The sequence below is a fragment of the Rutidosis leptorrhynchoides genome, chromosome 3, assembly GCF_046630445.1.
Source record: "Rutidosis leptorrhynchoides isolate AG116_Rl617_1_P2 chromosome 3, CSIRO_AGI_Rlap_v1, whole genome shotgun sequence".
In the NCBI taxonomy this organism is placed as follows: Eukaryota; Viridiplantae; Streptophyta; class Magnoliopsida; order Asterales; family Asteraceae; genus Rutidosis; species Rutidosis leptorrhynchoides.
In genome coordinates, this window is record NC_092335.1 from 381,612,801 (window position 1) to 381,633,492 (window position 20,692).

General features: G+C 34.8%; 1 non-coding gene across 1 annotated transcript; it reads left to right on the forward strand.

Annotated features, from left to right (window-relative positions):
• Window positions 1–378: 378 nt before the first annotated feature.
• Window positions 379–485, forward strand: LOC139903359 (small nucleolar RNA R71). The gene has a single exon (XR_011778184.1). It is a non-coding gene; the product is annotated as a small nucleolar RNA R71 (small nucleolar RNA).
• The last annotated feature ends 20,207 nt before the right edge of the window (window positions 486–20,692 follow it).

Sequence of the window (20,692 nt, forward strand, 5' to 3'; positions counted from 1 at the left end):
TGACATGAGCATCCGAATTCATGGGAATGTCATCTAGATCAATATGGTTGCAATGGTTGATTTGAGGACAATTCTTTGTGAGATGTGGGCTTTCGCATCATTGACAACCTACTTGCATAGCGACTATTGATTGTTGCAACTTTTTCAACTCATTCCCATACATTTGAAATTGATTGTTTAAGCTTGCAAGCGTGATTTGACCGTTTTCACTTTCTACTTGAGCCACACTTTTCCTTAGCATATCTTAGCATATCTTCTAACAAATTTTCGGTCGCATTTGGTGATTTATACATAAACTCTCCTCCCGCGGAGGAATCAAGTTGTCTAGTCAAAGCATTAGTACTCCGGTAGAATGTGTTGATGTACTCCTTCTTTGTCAAACCATGTGGTGGGCAAGCTCTTAGCATTTTCTTGAAACGTATCCATGCATCATACAAAGACTCATCACTCCGTTGAGTGAATGAATTAATCTCCATCCGAAGTAGTTCCGGCTTTGATGGTGGAAAGAAGTGATTTATAAAAACATCGCTTAAATCTTGAAAAGTCCCAATCGAATCGGGAGGCAAATTCCTTAACCAAGCTTTCGCATCACCTTGAAGAGTAAAGGGGAATGCCCTTAATTTATAAGCATCATCGTTAAATTGTTGAAGGTGTTCGAAAGGATTCTCTTCTATTAACCCATGAAATAGCATATCTTTGATCATCGTGAAGAAATTAGCCTCGATCTTCCAATTATCGGCCCCGATGGGCGGTTTAGTAATAGCCGGAGGCATCACCGTATGTGTAACCAACCTAGCGTTCAACATCGGCGTGTTATTTGGATCATTTAGTTGTTCTTGATTAACCAGCGGTGGGTTGTTTGGAATACCAAGACCGAATGGATTCTCCTCATTGTGAATTGGTTGACCGTCACCGTCCATCTTTTCTAAACAAAATTGCAAAACCTCAAAAAATTTCCTTAATACCCTTTCTTCTCTACGCTTGTATACCCCGTGTACGTGTTTTTCCGGATCGGAAATGGATGCAAACTCTTAATCCTTTTGGGATCTCCTTTTTCATAGATCAAAGTACCTAACCTTCAATCACAACACAATCACAAGCGGTTTTCCAAACACAAAATATATAAAAAAAAGAAAAGTAACTTTTGCAAGGATAAATCCTTACAAAAGGATCGAACAATTAAAAGCTTAAATCAAATATCTAACTAGGTAACCGCTTCCCGGCAGCGGCGCCAAGAAAATTTGATGCGTGAGGAAACAATACATCAATTACCCTCAAAATTTATACAAGATTCAAACACTATAAATAAGCACACACAACGAACGAACACTTAAGACCCGGTTATTATAGCCCTTTAATGTAAGTATTTGTTTCAAATTCGTCCCAAGAGAGCGGTGTAAGTCGAATAATTGAAACTATTAATCGTCCTAGGTTTTGTTTGATTGTGGGGTTTTGATTGATTTTGATTAACAACTAAAACGTGCACAAGTAAACAAACTTAAACTTAACAATTATAACTAGCGACAAGTAGCAAGTAACTAAATATTTAGAACTAAATCAATTAACTAAGTAGTGTTCACTTACCTAAGCCTCTCTATTCTTGGACTGCCCCATTTTACCCAATTTGCTATTGGATTAGTTGTTGAACTATTAAATGTTTAGCATCATTACTAAATCTTAATCAAATTATACTTTGCAAACTCACATAAGCATTGTATTCTAAGATTAAGTTAATTATGAGCGGTTATTGAGATTATGCTTGGGTTGAAATCACTTAAAACCCTTCAACTATCAAAATCACTTAAGATAATCAAACACCACTATGTTAACTAAAGGCCAATTGAAAACTAACCTAAACTAAGAACACAATCACTTGAAATTCCCAATTTAGTTGTCTAGATCACTTAAAGTGTTGAAGCACAAATTGGTTCACTTCTCAAATTACTTAGAGAGCTACACAGTCTATGTAATCAAAGTAAAGCCTAAAACAATGCATAACAATGGACCTCATAGCTAACACAATAACACTTTCTCATGTATTTCATTCAAACAACTTTATTCAATTGATTTAGAGTCAATCCTTACACTAGAGATTTATAGTTAAGCAAACATTATCAAATTAGCTAATCATGGCTAAGATTACACTAATCATAAGCATTGAAATACAAATAAACATCATTTTAATCTATTACAAGTATTCAATTCAAGAACGAGAGAAATAAAGGTGGATATTACAACCTAAATGACAAAACTAGATAGATCTAATGATAAGATGGCTTGAGCTTTTGCTTGATCTTCCAAATTAGCCTTAATCTCCTTCTTGATGATGAAATTAGGGTTTTAAGATGAAAAATCGTGCTAAAAACTGCAGCTCCCCCTCTTGAAACCATATCCTCTTCCGTTTATAGATGCCCAAAAATTCTGCCTTAAAACAGCGAGGTGCGCCGCACCTTATAACGTGGGAGTGAGGTGCATCGCACCATAAGGCAGGTGCATCGCACCTTATAATGGAGAATCTGATCTTCAACTTCTGAATTTGAATTTTGGCTTTTTAGTGTTAAGGTGCACCGCTTTTTGGATCTGGTGCGCCGCACCACTATACTGCACTTCCAAAATCTTCATTTTTCACTTGGAATTGCCCATTTTTCAATCCCTTTTCACTTTGGATCATGCCCTGCACTTTGGCTCACTAAATAGGCTAGGTTTTGGTCAATTTTACACTAATTTGAGCTTTAAGGCTTGAACCTACACTTTTGCGCAAATATATAACTTTCGGGCTCAATGATCCTCAAAACCGAATGAAATAAGGGAGATATTGCGAGATAAAATGTGTATAATTAGAGCAATATCAATAAACGATGACTAGAGTTTTGTTTTGAAACATGTATCGAGATTTGGAAACTTAGTTGATCGTGGTAAATTTAGGGGGTATGTCTATGTATCTAGGAAGAGTTAATCATTCCAGGTTGTCAGAAATTCAGACGGGTTATAATTTATCGAGGTGTGCCAGTTGCATTATGATAGTGATTTTTCCAGGAGGGTAATAGAGTTGGTGATCAGATCAATGGATTCGTTGCGGAGAGATAAATTCTTTGTCATCACATGTAATATAATGGTTGAACTATCATATTCAGAGGTTCGGGAGCTGCTGTAGGAGAAATTTTATAAGAGGTTCGTTTATCGTTGGATTGCCATGATAGTTTTAAATGTACCGGTAGACACGTAGATTTAAAAAAGGGTAAAATATTGGTGTTGATCAAACCGTTTAATTGGAAATATGATTCTTTGAAGTTGTTGTAACTCAGGGAAAATTCTTCAGTGTTTGATTTCACAGCTTTGGGAGAAAAATCATTTCCAGTTTGTCTCGTTGGATCTATCTGATATTTTTACTGGAAATGCTATACATACAGGCCTAAGTATGGTAAAAGTTTTATGATGGTCAGACCACTGAGTTTTCGGATACTAATTTTCTATTTTGAGAAGTAATAATGCGCATAGATGCAGATTCGTTGTGCAACATCATAATGGCGTGCATCGCCCTATATAATCGCGCATGGACCTGTCCATATGCTTACCCACGCGCCATCTAATTATGCCTTATTAACATACCCGCAACGTTGGTCACACAATTTAAGCGGCGCACTACCTAAGTAACAGGACTAAAGCTAGAGATCTACTGAAGTGACACTAGAGTAGAAAGGACATCCTGTGGTAGGACAGTATGATTCTGGTGTGGCATAACGGCCAAAAAAGGACAGCATGATATAAAGGGAACAACACTAAAATAGTGGCAACACTTTTACAGCTTTTAGGAGTAAAAGGACAAGGATAAAATGGCGTGGCACTAAATATGTCCTTTTGTCCCCTTACGTGACACTAATGGACAAAAGCTCACCCATATAAATAGGTACCACATGAGCCAGCGAAGGCATCACTTGGGAAGTACATATTTCACTTCACCAAAAAACTACTCTCAATCACATTCATCACTACAGCTAACCAGCGCAACCAGAATAGCTCTTCAATACACTCAGTGATTTCAGGTAACGTTTATACAACATAAATCCTAACATCACCCTTGAGCCATCAATTCTGGCTAACCCGAATGATGGTGGGTAATATTTAACCACCCTTTCTGAGATCATCATCTCATATGAGAGTTATTCACGGTACTCCGGACCAGAGAGTTAAACTCGAGAAACTCTAAAATCCTCCTTTATTGTTGATCTTGCATGAACCGAACCCCTTGGACCATTTTATGCTTGATCAAGCACTTTTCTTTGGGTTTGATGATGACAGTGTATTTAAGATACTTTAAATATATGAGTGGGTTAGAGCTTTTTCTCACTATGGAAATTGGTTGTCCAAAGGTGTTAGATAGAAAGCGTTCGAAGGGATCTTGGATTTGGTTGATAGTTGATACAACATAGAAAGCGGGTTTTCTTCGGGTGGCAAATTAGGAATATTTAGGTGATGGATGGGATGGATAATTTTGTAAGTCCCGAAACTTAAACTTTCTAGGATTGTTGAGGGTGTCAGAAGCTCGGTGTGAGTTTGGTAACCGATGAAAGTTTAGAGCAAGTGGGCGTTGGACGACTAGTAGAGTTGTGGAGATGGTTGTGCGAGGTGATTCTCCATTGTTCTTAAGACTAGTGCGTTGATTTCGGGTAACACTGGGGCTGTGAATACTTGTATTACTCTCCAATGGCAAAGAAATCTGTGACGGACCGGTGGTACAAACCAAGTGTCTTTTTGAGTAGCCACATTTTTAGTCTTATTAGTTTAGTGGAAGCGTGCTTGGGATGAGAAGATGGATTTGTGAAATTAATAACGTTATGAGGAGCTCAGTGTACAAGCGTGAAAGCAAAAAGTTGTAAAAGGTGGTAGATTTCGAGGTGGTGAAGGCGTTCTCCCTAGATGCCTTGATGAATAGTTATAGAGGTGTTTGTTGAGATTTTCTGATTGCTGAGAAAGAAAATCATAGATAGATGAAAAGTCTGTACGGGTGATCGTTGGCATGTCAGTGGCAGAATCAGACGTGTCTAGAGCGTTGAGTGAGGCAGTGTAGCTTCATGTTAAATCCTTTAATTAAAGTCTCACACACTTCAATATATCTTCCACGTGTAAGAAGATGGTGATGAAAGAAACCGAGATGGCCTAAGCTAGTAATTAAGAGATTAGAATATCACCAAGCGGTGTTTTTGGTGTCGTGAGACTTCCTTCCCTCGTAGTATAGTGATGTGGACGTGTGGCGTGATTCTGGTGTTTCATCCAGCGGTATCATAAGGAGTTGTTAATAAGCTAATCGGGAGTTGGTGTGAGTGATTGAATATTGTTGAAAGATTAGGCGGTTTTGATTTCTGATTTCGACTATATGGTTGAAGAAATCTTTATCGAAAGTCTTCCATCCTGCGTAGGAGGGAGCGTGCATGTCCCTAGTAGTGTTGGCAATATACACGGGTTCCTTGACGGAGTAGAATAGAGATTAGTGTAAGGTCTGTTCAAAGTCTCCAAGTTAGAGATTATTGATTGTGGAGAACTTTAAACAAAAGCAAAGGAAAAGAAGTCCCTCGCGGATCATGAGGGTTTAGTCACGGTTCGCGAAGCAGAAGGTCAAACGTGAGAATTGGCATTGCGCCTTTGTGGTTTTAGATGAATCAAGGCCTCGCAATTGTGACACCCTTGTAGTGAAACGCGAACTGGTGGTTTGGCAGCAAGTTATTCGATTTACTTTCTTTGTTTGTTTACTCATATGTAATGTAACCCTAGCCTCATTGTATCAGTGTACACGAAAATTAATAAAGAAAATCTCTCATTGGGATATAACCACGTAAAGTCCTTGTGTCGTTTATCGTTTTCCTTTATTCATTTGTTGTTTTGAGTTTATACGACTCTTGTGTGAATTGAGTTTTTTCTAACGCTAGAATCGTTTTGGATTTTTCGTTAACAATTTCTAATAGTATGATGGATTTTCCGTTCGAATACACATTAGTGGGTTTCTTGGTGCTTACCGTGCGTGGTATAATGTGTAAACGGGTTTCAGGTAGAAGGGATTACATGAACGACTAACAATCAAGCAAAAAAAAAATAAAAAATTAAAGAATAGCTCAAAAATTGGCAAATCGCACGTCTGGTGTGTGTTGGGTGTTTTAATGTAGTGTTGGGTGTTTTATTGGGATTTGTTTTCAAATACAGACATACACCCCTTTTTAAAGTTAGCAATACGCACAATGCGATTTGCTTGTATTCTAGTGTGTGTTGCGTTAATATTAATCTGCCTCGGACAAATGTTCGGTAACAAGCACCACGCACGGACATGCGCGCACCATGTGTGGTGCGCGTGTAGATGGAGCATTTTTGTAATTACGATTTTTTGAGAGCAATATTGTTAAACACTTTCGAAAAGAATGTATTTTGACCGATTTCCCTTTTGCTATTTATATGTCACTTTATACATTTAAGGTAAATCTAATTCATTGAAAGCTTATTATAAAATATAATCTATAACTTCTAGTTTCAATATAAGCTTCAACGAGCTATGTTATATGGGTTAAAATTCTCACTTGTGTGGGCTTTCACCTAACTCTTACGTGGCCCAAACAACATGTTGCGTTCAACATGTTGGTGTATTTGTGTAGACCTTTACCTAACTCGTAACTGGCCCAATACTCACTTGTGCGGAGTTTTAAATCTACGATTCGACACATTGCTCTTTATATGTAGGTAATTTAAGTAGTTAATATTAAACACTTCACGTTATATAAATATACTAGCTTTAATAGCCCGTGCGTTGCACAGTGGTTAAAAAAGTTGGTATACTAATCGTTAATATTCGTACATATTGTATGTGTTATACATTAAGTACATGTTATATCTGCAACATTCTCAACTGCAGACAAACCATTGTGCAAAAACAATTAATCTTACGCTAAGTTGTGTTGTTAGATACAAACTACTTACGCAAATAACATCCTCATTGTGTTTGCCCACTAACACATTCCCCATCTCTTGTGTTTGCCCATGCCATGATGATTGGTTACTGCATTCACTAAATTTGTCCATGCCAAGATAATTGGCGACTGCATCAATGGTGTCAGTGTATGTCTACCACATCTGTCACATATAAAAGAGTCAAGTCACTTTGTGGTTGTATTATCACCCTACATACAGAAGACATAAACATTGCTAGTGGGTGCAGGTTCTATAGGATGCATCTTTGATCGTTGCATACGTGCTTGGTTCAAACTTAGGTTGAGCCTTATGTTCTAAGTACTAAAGCTTAAGAAAGAAATTTTTTTTTAGTTAGTGACACTAAAAAGGAACAAATAGACTTACCAATTCGTTTGCATCTTGAGTGAATGCAATAAAAGAGCCAACAGTCCTGTTCATGGTGAAGTATACAGATTATGTCAATATTATATATGATTAAAATTATATGTGCAAGTGTGTGTATTAAACACATTTTGATATCGAATATTACTGGAGAGCAGTCACTCTAATAACAATGCTCGTCTCATCTTTAGGCAATTAAGTAGTAGTGCTTGCAAATTGCTAATATACGATCGTGCAGGTTCTATAAGATGAACAATCACAATACAAGCACAAATAAGAGCAACACACTAATTTGTATATAATGAAAATTACTCAGATGTAGCCAATGGAAAACTACTACCCATTACTTTTACAGTAACCCAATGATAAGGCTAAAAAGGAACATATATTTCATAGCAAAATCCCCCAAGAAAGACAAGATTTTAGTTGCAATTGTTCCATTTTCGAGTAATATTCGTTTATTTTAAATAAGTGCGAAGACAAAAGGCGAAAACGAAGATTTGAAGACGCAAAGGTCCAAAAAGCTCAAAAGTACAAGATACAATCAAAAAGGTTCAAATTATTGATGAAGAACGTCTCAAAATGACAAGAGTACAAGTTACAAGACGCAAAGTACGCGATTTAAAATAATACGCGAAGACGTCCGAAAATCCGGAACCGGGACCTGAGCCTAGAAGAAACGCCCGACGTAACGGACTAAAAATATCTACTCAACTATGCATATAAATATAATATAATATATAAATAATTATTAAAATTATTTATATATTTATATTATTTATTTATTATGTCGGCAAGCTAGAAAACAAATGATCCTGAGCTGGAAATCACGGCCATGCGAGTCGCATGGCCTAATGCCCAAACTCATGCGACTCGCATGAGTACCTTTTCCAGGCCACCTTCTATTTAAAGCGACTTCGTGATCCGTTTTTACTTACACCATAATATCTATCTCCCTCTATCTCAAACATATGATATAAATAAATATTTTAATTTTAATTTTAATTATAATTCTAATAATAAGGGTATGTTAGCGAATGTTGTAAGGGTGTAAGTCGAAATTCTGTCCGTGTAACGCTACGCTATTTTTAATCATTGTAAGTTATGTTCAACCTTTTTATATTAATGTCTCGTAGCTAAGTTATTATTATGCTTATTTAAAACGAAGTAATCATGATGTTGGGCTAATTACTAAAATTAGGTAATTGGGCTTTGTACCGTAATTGGGGTTTGGACAAAAGAACGACACTTGTGGAAATTAGACTATGGGCTATTAATGGGCTTTATATTTGTTTAACTAAATGATAGTTTGTTAATGTTAATATAAAGATTTACAATTGGGCGTCCCTATAAATTACCATATACACTCGATCGGACACGATGGGCGGGGTATTTATATGTACGAATAATCGTTCATTTAACCGGACACGGGAATGGATTAATAGCCACTAGAATAATTAAAACAGGGGTGAAATTACATTCAAGGGTAATTGGTGTAATTGTTAACAAAGTAGTAAAACCTTGGTTTACACGCAGTCGATAACCTGGTGTATTCATTAAACAAAGTATTAAAACCTTGTTACAATTCGAATCCCCAATTAGTTGGAATATTTAACTTCGGGTATAATAATAATTTGACGAGGACACTCGCACTTTATATTTATGACTGATGGACTGTTATGGACAAAAACCAGACGGACAGATTAAATAATCCAGGACAAAGGACAATTAACCCATGGGCATAAAACTAAAATCAACACGTCGAACATCATGATTACGGAAGTTTAAATAAGCATAATTCTTTTATTTCATATTTAATTTCCTTTATTTTATATTTAATTGCACTTCTAATTATCGCATTTTTATTGTTAATTTATTTTATCGCACTTTTAATTATCGTACTCTTTAATTATCGCAAGTTTATTTTATCGCACTTTTATTATTCGCAATTTCATTATTGTTATTTACTTTACGCTTTAATTTAAGTCTTGTATTTATTTTTAATATTTTACATTTGGTTTTAACTGCTACTAAAGTTTTAAAATCGACAAACCGGTCATTAAACGGTAAAAACCCCCCTTTATAATAATAATATTACTTATATATATATTTGTATTTTTATAAAAGTAAACTAATATAGCGTTGAGCTTTGTTTAAAGATTTCCCTGTGGAACGAACCGGACTTACTAAAAACTACACTACTGTACGATTAGGTACACTGCCTATAAGTGTTGTAGCAAGGTTTAAGTATATCCATTCTCTAAATAAATAAATATCTTGTGTAAAATTGTATCGTATTTAATAGTTTTTCCTAGTAAAATATAAACTATTTTATATACACCTCGTATAACATCAAGTATTTTTGGCGCCGCTGCCGGGGATCGCCGAAGCGAAACGTCAAAATATTTATAAAAATTTTTTAAGTTTTAATTAGTTTTTTTATAAATATATATTTTTGTTTAAATTTTGAAAAATATAAAAAAATTAAAAATTTTATAAAACAGAAAAAAAAAATATTTTAAAATCTATTTTTAAGTTTTTCTTTTATATTTATAAAATTATAAGTATTTTTATTTTTTTTAGTTTTAAAATTAAGTTTTTATTTAAATTGTATATTTATTTTATTTTAAAACAGAAAAGGAAAATAAATATTAAAAAAATTACGTGACCTGTCATAATTGACCTGTCAACTGAACCAGTCCAGCAAGGCCATGCGACTCGCATGACCTGCTGCCTTGTCACATGCGACTCGCATGGTAAGCCCAGACAGGCCACAAACTTACCCTAATTCCGCATTTAATACGGGTATTATTTAATTAATATTATCTAAACCCTAGTTTTTATTAATTATTATATTTAAGTTTTAGTTTAATTAATTTTTATTACATATAATTATTTTTTATATTTTATAAACTTAATACTTTTATTATATAAAATATAAAAACAATATTTTTATAATAAACTAATAATTTTTATTAACTTTTTATAACTTTTATATTTTATACTTTTTAATCGTTTTAGCGTAATTTTTATATTTTCTTCGGTCGTACTTAGTTTTTAGTCTAGTTTTTTGTCGTAGTTTTATTTTTACTTCTAGAATTTTTAGGATTGCCGTAAAATCCCTTAAGTGCTTATTCCTTAAATTAAGTATTAGGTGCTTTAGAATTTTGCGACGCCATTTTTCGTGCTACTTTCTTATTTTCTTATTTTTCGACGCTTTTACCTATGTATCAATTACAATTCCAATTAGTGATCTCCATTTGCAATTTTAATTTTAAGATAATAGTCGTTATAAGGATCGATTAGTTGAGTGTTTTAAAAATGTTACAAGCTACTCTTCGCCTTTTTCATTTTTCGACACTTTTTGACGCGCAATCTATTTCTTCCTTATTTCTCGACATTCTAGTTATAGGACATAGAATTTTTTCTACTTCTTATCTAAATTTCTTAAAATTACGAAAATTTATTTTAAGTGGTTAAATTAATAGACATCAAAATTTTCTGGTTCGTAGTAATAGTTGGATTTGTACGTGGACCGGGTTATTGGAGCCAAACAGTCCTCAATTATATTGAGACCAAACGAATCCTGCCCCTCTGCTGCATCTTTTGGCTATTCGAAACGTGGGCAAAATCAGAAAAGTCTATTGATTGGATAACTTATTATAATTTTTCTTTCCTTTTAAAAACTAATAGGATATTCAGTGAATGCACCGAGCAAGACGTTCACCACCTTTTGTACGTTCACCACCTGTAACTAGATCAAGACATTTAGCAAATATAACCGCCGTTGATTTTTCTTTAGAATCGTCATCCAGTCGACCAAGTACTTCAGTTCAAATTTCCGATAATCCATTTTTTGAACCCGACCTCACAATTGAGAATCCGGAGAATATTCAGGAACGGTTCGTAGATCCTGAACCACTAAAATTTCCTCCGGAGCCACCAATCATTCAAACAGAGATTGTTGAGGAACGAACCATTAAATCAGAATCATCTAGTGATTCCGATTCAACAAATTCAATTATGGAGAATCTGGAACCTTTAAGTATGGAAGACCGAATGAGAACTAAACGCACTGGCCAAGGTCACGCAATTACTCATCCAGACATTAATGCGCCAGATTATGAAATCAAAGGACAAATTCTACACATGGTGACTAATCAATGCCAATTTAGTGATGCGCCTAAGGAAGATCCAAATGAACATCTACGTACCTTTAATAGGATCTGCACACTATTTAAAATCCGAGAAGTGGAGGATGAACAGATATATCTCATGTTATTTCCCTGGACTTTAAAGGGAGAAGCCAAAGATTGGTTTGAATCGTTACCTGAAGGGGCGATTGATACATGGGACGTTTTAGTTGACAAATTTCTTAAACAATTCTTTCCTGCATCTAAAGCCGTAAGACTTCAAGCAGAAATTGTTACGTTTACACAGAAACCAAATGAAACTCTATATGAGGCGTGGACAAGATATGGAAAGTTATTAAGAGGATGTCCGCAACATGGTTTAGACACCTGTCAAATAGTACAAATATTCTACCAAGGATGCGACATCACTACAAGGAAAGACATAGATATAGCAGCTGGTGGTTCTATTATGAAGAAAACCGAAACTGATGCTTACAAAATTATTGATAACACTGCTTCCCACTCACATGAGTGGCACCAAGAAAAAGATATCATTAGATCATCTAAAGCAGCTAGAGCCGATTCTAGCCATGACTTAGATTCCATTTCCGCAAAGATATATGCTGTGGAGAGACGAATGGAAAAGATGACTAAAGATATTCACTCAATACGAATTAGTTGTGAGCAGTGTGGAGGACCACATTTGACAAAAGATTGTCTCAGTATTGAATTAACAATGGAAAAAAGAGAGAATATTTCATACATAAACCAAAGGCCTGGAAATAATTATCAGAATAATTATCAACCGCCAAGACCGATTTACAATCAAAACCAGAATTATAACCGAAATATTCCATACAACAACCAACAAGGTCCTATCAATCAACAAGTATCCAATAATACTTACAATCAGCAAAGACCGAATTTTCAAAACAAACCACCACAACAAACCGATGATAAAAAGCCGAATTTAGAAGATATGATGACGAAGCTAGTTGAAACTCAAACGCAGTTTTTCACATCTCAAAAACAAACTAATGAACAAAATGCTCAAGCATTTAGAAATCAACAAGCTTCTATTCAAAATCTGGAACAAGAAGTAAGTAACCTAGCAAGGTTAATAGGTGAAAGAAAACCGGGAAGTCTACCTAGTGATACAAATGCTAACCCCAGGAATGAAACAGCTAAAGCTATTACCACAAGAAGTGGTACAACACTTAAACCACCTGAAATACCTGTAACTTCTGATGAAACTATTCCTACTCCACAAGAACCACAACCTGATCAAGATAAGGAAAAAGAACCGGTAGTTGAAAAGGTTAATGAAAATAACACAGTTAAGGATAAACCTTATGTTAAACCATACCAACCACCACTTCCTTACCCGAGTAAAATGAGAAAAGAAAGACTTGAAGCCGAGCAATCCAAATTTTTGGATATGTTTAAACAAATAAATATAAATCTTCCTTTCATTGATGTAATTTCAGGAATGCCAAGGTATGCTAAATTCTTGAAAGATCTAATCACGAATAGAAAGAAAATGGAAGAACTCTCGGCTGTCACTATGAATGCAAATTGTTCAGCAGTGCTGTTGAATAAGATACCAGAAAAACTATCTGATCCAGGAAGTTTCACAATTCCATGTTTTCTGGGTAGTCTTAGTTCAATAGAAGCATTGGCAGACTTAGGTGCTAGTATAAATCTAATGCCGTATTCACTATACACTAAACTAGACCTTGGAGAATTGAAACCAACAAGAATAAGCATACAACTAGCAGATAGATCAATAAAATATCCTAGAGGGATAATGGAGAACATGCTAGTTAAAGTTGGTACTTTAGTATTTCCAGTAGATTTTGTTGTTCTGGACATGGAAGAAGATTCTCAAGTTCCTCTCATATTAGGAAGACCATTCTTAAACACGGCTAAAGCAATGATAGACGTGTTCGGTAAGAAACTGACCCTAAGTATAGAGGATGAGAGTGTTACCTTTTCAGTTGATAGAGCAATGCAACAACCACAATCTGCAGATGATATATGTTATTATATTCAAACTATAGATGCACATGCAGAATTATTAGAAGAATTTCCAGAATTACAAGGAACATGAGAATGTTCTTTAGGAGAAGGTAATGAACCAATTGATGAAGCTGAAATGTTAGCCACACTTATAGCTAATGAATATGAACCAACAACAGAAGAAATTCAAATGCTAAAAGAAGAAGACAGATATCTATATAAATCATCGATAGAAGAACCTCCGAAATTAGAGTTAAAGCCACTTCCAAACCATTTGGAATACGCTTATTTACATGGTGAATCTGAATTACCTGTAATAATATCGTCTTCTCTTACTGAAAATGAGAAATCACAACTCATTTCTGTGTTGAAAGCTCATAAACCAGCCATTGCATGGAAGATTCATGATATTAAAGGAATAAGTCCTTCGTATTGCACACATAAAATCCTTATGGAAGAAGGTCATAAAACGTATGTGCAACGCCAACGAAGACTAAATCCTAATATGCAAGATGTAGTTAAGAAAGAGATTATTAAACTGCTAGATGCAGGTTTGATATATCCAATCTCTGATAGTCCATGGGTAAGCCCAGTTTAATGCGTACCTAAGAAGGGTGGCATGACTGTCATTACAAATGAGAAAAATGAGCTTATTCCTACTAGGACTGTAACAGGATGGCGTGTATGTATTGATTATAGAAAATTAAATGACGCCACCAGAAAAGATCACTTTCCCTTACCTTTCATAGATCAAATGTTGGAAAGATTAGCCGGAAATAGTTACTATTGTTTTCTAGATGGATTTTCCGGATATTTTCAAATTCCAATAGCACCCGAGGACCAAGAGAAAACCACTTTCACGTGCCCTTATGGTACTTTTGCTTACAAACGCATGCCATTTGGACTTTGCAACGCCCCTGCAACCTTTCAAAGGTGTATGATGGCGATTTTTCATGACATGATAGAAGAATGCATGGAAGTATTCATGGATGACTTTTCAGTCTTCGGTGATACATTTAAATCATGTCTAGTTAATCTGGAACGAATGCTAATTAGATGCGAAAAATCAAATCTAGTACTTAATTGGGAGAAATGCCATTTCATGGTTAAAGAAGGCATCGTTCTTGGACATAAAATTTCAAAAGAAGGAATTGAAGTGGATAGAGCTAAAGTAGATGTAATTGCTAAACTTCCACATCCCACAAATGTTAGAGGAGTTAGGAGTTTTCTAGGGCATGCCGGTTTTTACCGACGTTTCATAAAAGATTTTTCTAAAATTGCCACTCCTATGAATAAACTCCTAGAAAAGGATGCGCCATTCATCTTTTCAGATGAGTGTATCAAATCTTTTAATATTCTTAAAGAGAAACTCACTAATGCGCCGATCATGATAACACCAAATTGGAATCTACCATTTGAGCTAATGTGCGATGCAAGTGATTTTGCAATGGGAGCCGTTTTAGGACAAAGGATTGAAAAATGATTTCAACCTATATATTATGCTAGTAAGACATTACAAGGAGCACAAACGAACTATACAACTACTGAAAAAGAACTCCTTGCTATTGTCTTTGCTTTTGACAAATTTCGATCATATCTCGTTCTAGCAAAAACGGTGGTCTATACCGACCATTCTGCTCTTAGATACCTATTTTCAAAACAAGATGCTAAACCAAGATTAATCCGTTGGATCTTACTCTTACAAGAGTTTGATATTGAAATCCGAGATAAAAGAGGAGCAGAAAATCTCGCCGCTGATCATCTTTCTCGTCTTGAAAATCCCGAATTAGAAGTTCTAAATGAATCAGCCATACAAGACAACTTTCCTGATGAATATCTATTGAAGATAGATTATAAAGAAATCCCATGGTTTGCATACTATGCAAACTACTTAGTTTGTGGATTCCTTGAAAAAGGATTATCGTACCAAAGACGAAAGAAATTCTTCAGTGATATAAAACACTATTTTTGGGAAGATCCACATCTATTTAAAAGTTGTCCCGATGGAATAATACGCCGATGTGTATTTGGAGATGAAGCTAGTAAAATTTTAAACCATTGTCACACAGGACCAACAGGAGGGCATTATGGGCCTCAACTAACAGCAAGAAAAGTTTATGAAGCTGGATTCTATTGGCCTACAATATACAAAGACGCACACCTTCTTTGCAAATCCTGTGATGCATGTCAAAGGGCCGGAAAAATAAGTCAACGTGATGAAATGCCACAAAATGTCATCCAAGTATGTGAAGTATTTGACATTTGGGGTATTGACTTTATGGGTCCATTTCCAAAATCTCATAATAATCTATATATACTCGTAGCCATTGATTATGTATCTAAATGGGCGGAAGCACAAGCTCTCCCAACTAACGATGCACGAGTTGTAGTCAACTTTTTAAAACGTCTTTTTGCAAGGTTTGGAACACCGAAAGCTTTAATAAGTGATCGGGGTACTCATTTCTGTAATAATCAACTTGAGAAAGTTCTTAAAAGATATGGAGTAACTCATAAAATCTCCACCGCATATCATCCACAAACAAGTGGACAAGTTAAAAATACCAACCGAGCTTTAAAACGTATTCTAGAGAAAACCGTAGGATCAAATCCGAAGGAATGGTCCATTAAATTGGAGGATGCACTCTGGGCTTTTAGAACAGCCTACAAAACTCCAATTGGAACCACACCTTTTAGACTTGTTTATGGAAAAGCATGTCATCTTCCAGTAGAAATTGAACACAAAGCATTTTGGGCTTTGAAGACATGTAATCTTGATTTACATGAAGCCGGACGTCTACGATTAAGTCAACTAAATGAATTAGAAGAATTAAGACATGAAGCATACGAAAATTCGTTAATCTATAAAGAAAGAATGAAGAAATGGCATGATAAAAGAATCAGAAGTTCAAAAGAATTTAAAGAAGGAGACAGAGTTCTTCTTTTCAATTCACGATTCAAGCTATTTCCTGGAAAATTGAAATCAAGATGGTCTGGACCATTCATAGTCAAAAGAGTTTTCCCATACGGAACGATAGAATTAATAAATTCAAATGGGATTGAATTTAAAGTTAATGGTCACAGAGTTAAACATTACATACATGGTCCGATGGAAGTCGACAACGAAGTTAATCACAATTTCAACACCACAGCTAACTAAGTGTGGGGAGAATCAAGTCTTTAAAGGATAATATGTATTTCTGTTAGAGTTAGATTGTCTGTTTTCGTGTAGTTCTCGAAAATGGAACCCGAATGGTCTTTCCCTAGCAGACCCTAAAGAACTAGTCTTCTCCCCCCATTCTGAATTTTTATTTTTTTTTTAGGTTTTTACAAAATGAAGACTGCCTGTGAACTAAACCATGGTCTAATGCTACACGCTTTGATCACTAAACGTAATAATGACATACTACCGAGCGAATTAGTATCAGTAATCAGAGAAAGAATGGACGGAGTTAGAAAAGAATCGAGATGCGAAGATAATAAGTTACAATTTGGTAAAGGAAAATCAAAATCCGCAGCGAAAAGAAGAGCACGACACCTAGAAAGATGTCACAAATACGGAAAATGGTCACATGGAGGTAAATGTTCAAATAATCAAACCTATTCAAATACCGAATTTGTTACTTTATGCAGAGACGGACCGTTCATATGTTTAGAAGAAAAGACACTGAATGCTCGAGGTTACGCCTATGTAGCCATGGAAAACCAATTAAACCGACTATCTTATGAATGGGATAGATCATATAACTAAGAAATCTATTTCACAGGTATGTCTGTACAGTTTTTTATTTTTATTTTTATTTTTAACCTTTTGATAATAAACGCTAATTTGTTCGCTAAAAAGTATTAAATTGGTATTGAATAAAATTAGGTTTGGCGACCGAAATTATTGATATCATTCAAAAATTTATTACATCACTGCGAAATTTAACGTTTATATATAAGGTATAAATATCTTTAATCAATCAACCCAAAATATTTCAAAAATTCGTCATGAGTTAAATTAGGTCTTGGAACCGAAATTACTTTACCGAAAAGAGGGGCGCATATTTTTGATAATATTTGATTGATTAAAGTGGGATAAAAAGACAAAAAGATTTTTAATTTTATTTTTACCATATTTTTAAAATTAATATTTAAATCTTAAATTAATATTGTAAACTTTGTAAAAACAATATATTTAAAATTGTAAATATTTGAAAAATTAATATAAGTTTGGTGTGAATTTATAATATGAATTTTTAATATAAGTTTGGTGTGAATTTATAATATGAATTTTTAAATTAAGTCTGGTGTGAATTTTTAAAATATGAATTTTTAATTTTATGCATTTCAAATTTTAAGTTTGGTGTGATTTTTTTTAATATTAATTTTGAATTTTATATTTAAATTGTGTGAATTTAAAAACAAAAATTTACTCTATCTCATTAAGTTAAAAATATGATTTTTAAAATTCGTCGTAAGTTGAAGACTAGGTCTTTGAACCGAAATTGCTTTACCCGATGGCGGGACGAGAATTTTTATTATCATTATTTTTAAGCTTATTGATTTAAAGTATGCCAAAAAAAAAAAATTTAAAAAATCCAAAAATCTAAGCTTTTAAAACAATCGCTTGAAAATGACAAAATTTTAAAATTTTGTCGAGGGACGGACTAGGGCATCGTCCCGAAACGACCTCGTCTTAAAAAGAAACAAAATTTTTAAAATTTTATTAATTCTATGTTTTAAAAGTATAAGGTTTTATATAAAAAAAAAAAAAAAAAAAATTAAAATCCTGGATTTTCACCCCATGCGACTCGCATGGGGGTATGCACAAATCCATGCGACTCGCATGGAACAAAAAAACTGGTCAGGATCATAAAACTCAGCGAGCTGCTTATTCTGTCACAATACACACACATACACGAAAACCTCTCAAAACTCTCTCAATTTTTCACCAATTTTTACCAAATTACTTGCAAAACTTCACAATAATCATGCGTAGATTCAGTAGGCTCAACCCCTTCAGGAACACGGTAAAGATTTCACCCCTAATCTCTTTAAATTCGAATTATTGTGTTCTTGAGCTATAAATTTTATATTTTGATTTTGTTAAATTCTAGTGTAATTAGACTTAAATTGTTGTTATATTATGCATGAATATCCTAGATTGAAGCTATTTAACATGGATTGAAGCTAAAAACTTCAAATTTTTAAGAATCTAGGGTTTGTGTTCTTGAGTAATTTGGGACTTTTTGATATAAACAGGTTATGGCCGATTTTTGTCATGAATTGTTGCTAAATTAAGTAGTGTAACATGTTTAGGTAGTTAATTGATCCAAACTTTGAGCCTAAACATGTTTTTGAGAATTAAAGTAGACTTTTTAAGTTTAAAAAATTCATAAACTTGGATAATTTGATGTAAATGCCAATTTAAACTTGTTTAATTGCTAGTAGTGATTAGTTTGGCATATAATTTGCGATGAATGATTAAAAACTTGATGAACATTTTCTTATGTACTTATTTGAAAAAGTGTAGACTTGACGAAGTATGAAAATGAACATGAGTTTGATTTGAATGCCATGTAATAAGTGTTTAATTGCTATAATGATTATTGTTGACATGTTTAAGAGTTTAAATGTGATAAAACATTGTATACATTTTCGTATGTAAAAGTGTAGAATTATTATTGTTAGGAAAATATGTATAAAATGTGTTATGAATTGAACATGTCATCATAATTATTTCAAGTTATTATTTTGCTAACACTAATGCATATTTGGATGCACAATTTTTGTGTTTAATGTGTTTTGCAGAGATATACAAATACGGACGGTGCATCATCGTCCAGGCAACCAGAGCCCGAACCGGAAATGTTTTATGAACAAGAACAACATATGCAACAAGAAGAAGAACAACATGAGGATCAACATATTCCATATCACGATCAAGATCAATTATTCATGAATCAGTTTCGTCAATTCGCTCCACATCAAATGATTCTGAGCTTAGACATTAATGAAGATCAGTTACACCCAAATCTGAGATTTGATCGATGTTGGATAGAGTATCCAGATTATCAAAAGAACATGCACATTCTCTACTTTAAGGTTGTTGAAATGCCAAGGGCAATTGACTGGGTACCTTTGGAAACAGTTGACCTTGCCGAACCGATTCGGGAATTATTGGTGCAAAGGTATGGTAATTCTCAGTTTAACGATTGGATGCGCCTATTTTCCATTCGTAGAACCATATATAGGGAATGGTGTATAGAATTACTTAGTACTATTAAGTTAAACAGTGATGTTAGGAGGATAGATGATAGAAGCTTTATTAGATTTCTGTTAGGTGGACGCATGTACAGAATGTCCATGATAGATTTAGCCAGGGCCTTACAGATTTACACCCCTGCTGAACTTTTGAGCCCCGACTGTAATAGCCTGATTGCCCAAGGAGAAAGGGTAGATAGGGAATTTGATATTAACGCCGTCTGGAGGCGTATGTCCCACTTTAATGAATTTCACGCCAGTGGAAATCATACATACTTAGATATAGATAGAGCTGAACTCCGGGTGATTCATAGATTCTTAGCAAACACAATTACACAAAGGGGTAAGAATAAGGAGAAATTGACCGTAAACGATTTGTTCTACCTCAAGTGTATTAGAGACCCGAGGAGTTTCGTTAACATTCCCTATTGTGTTGGTTATTATCTCGCTAATGTAGTTTCGGGGATGAAATCGGGGAGTATTATAGGTGGTGGTATTTTCATTACTCTCATTGGAGAGTATTTAGGTGTGGATAAGCACCAAGGGGGTCCAATGAACGAAATATAGGACGAAGGTGAAACTATAAGTTCAAACCTTTATCACGGTGCAAGGGTATTATTGATGAGACGTGGTCGGGTATATCGATACGAGGGACCTCAGCGACAGGTAGAAAGAGGTTCAGATGACGAAATGGAAGAGGCGAACAACATTATAGGAGTTGTTCGGGAGACTGCTCTTGATTTAGGCGTTCGTATGGAGGATGAATACATGACGAACTATGATAGGCATATGCAGTACGAGGCATGGCAACGTCGGAATGACTACGAGCATTCCCGGCAACGAGAGCATGGCCGATGGGATTATCATCAGCGCCAAATTATAAGCCAGTTGCAGCCTGGCGAGATGTATTATCCGACCCGACCCGCATACTATCCCGCACATCAGCCAGAAATGAGACCACC